This window comes from Gracilinanus agilis, chromosome 6, assembly GCF_016433145.1.
Source record: "Gracilinanus agilis isolate LMUSP501 chromosome 6, AgileGrace, whole genome shotgun sequence".
Lineage (NCBI taxonomy): Eukaryota > Metazoa > Chordata > Mammalia > Didelphimorphia > Didelphidae > Gracilinanus > Gracilinanus agilis.
In genome coordinates this window covers 109,211,556-109,213,247 of record NC_058135.1, presented here as the reverse complement: position 1 = coordinate 109,213,247, position 1,692 = coordinate 109,211,556, and positions in this window count along the sequence as shown.

Below are 1,692 nucleotides of genomic sequence, written 5' to 3'. Positions count from 1 at the left end.
TTATGACAATCCTGATAAGGATAACTAGGGTTCAGCTGAGAGTCCTACCCAAAATCTCCCTTCAACCCTTCACCCAAACTCAGGACTGAGTTGAGTTGCCTGGGGTTCATTTCCTTTTATAGTGCTGTTCTAATTGTTTCTCAACTATCTTCTGATTTCTTTGGGGTTCCACACTCTGAACCCCATGTTAATGCTCCTTGCAGAAAATGGCCAGCTTCAGAAAATGCTTACATTTTTGAAGGAAGAAATTATCATTAAGGCAAGTTAAAAAGGAAATAATTATAAAATTGTTGTTTTATACATTTTGTTAAGACTATAGGTTTTGACAGAAGGGAGAGAATACAATTATTTAGTAAAAATGTTTAATGTCTAATGAGATATTTTGTATGTTTTAGTAAAAAGAGATGATTCTCCCAATCTTATCTGTGTTTTCCAATTCTTAAAGGAAAATTTCTTGACTGAATGAATAAAATTTCCTAGGTAGTTGTTAGATTGGTAGCATGGTGAAAAAAATGAAGTACCAGGCTCACATGAAGATTAGAAAAGTGAATTTTTAACTTTAGGCTGACTAAATTTTTCTGTAATTTAAAGACTTCAACAAATATATTAACTCTACAGCAAAGTACACTGCTAATTATAATGAATAATGTCACTATGTTTTTTTGAATGAGTTGGCAAATTTCCACAAGCCATTTAACAAAATCACTTGTGCTACGGAGTATAAGCTAAAGAGAGGAATTCAGCCTGGATGATACTATGGCTGGTTAGATGATTTGGGTATTCATCTGTGATCAGAAGCAAAAACTAGTTATTAATGGGTAATTGTTCATCTGAAAACAGATCTCTAATGTAGTGCCCAGGATTATGCCTCCAATTTTGTGCTGGTCAGATATTTTATCAATTATTTATTTATTTGGTTGGTTTTTCTTTCATTTATTAAACTCTTAGCCACTTTATTATGTTTAAATTGGGTGTTCTTAACGAGGTTCTGTGAACTTGATTTTTTCCAAATTTAATTATATTTTTATTTTGAATATTTTCCCATAGTTACATGTTTCATGTCTTTTCTCTCTCCCCATATCCCCCAACCCCCCTTAGCTGATGCATAATTCCACTGGGTTTTACATGTATCATTGACTAAGACTTAATTCCATATTATTGATAGTTGGACTAGAGTTCTCATTTAGTTTTTTCATCCCCAATAATATCCCCATCAGCCCATGTGTTCAAGCAATTGTTTTTCGCCTGTGTTTCTTCTCCCACAATTCTTCCTCTTTTTTAATCAATTATTTAAATGTAGCCATTAAGGACTTACTTGTCTAATGTGCTAATGAAATGGAGTTGTTATGAGATGTGCTGTATGGTAGTCAGGATCCAAAATTCTCAGTACAGAAGAATGATTGACCAAAGAAAGTAAACAAAGTCCTTTTCTCAAGCTAATCTGCCAAACATTCTCAAAGGGTAGGCTCTAAGGAAGACCAGGAAATTCCTTTGGCCGAAGAGAGGATTGATATAAATTTTGAATAAAGCAAAAAATGCTGGAGATAGAAATGTGGGTGAAGAGTGTTCTAGGTATGGAAGAGTGTCAGTGAAAAGGAATGGAGTTAGAAGATGGAATGCCTTGTGTAAGATACAGCAAAATGTTAATTGCAGTATAAGTATGTGTATATATACAGATATATATATATATAT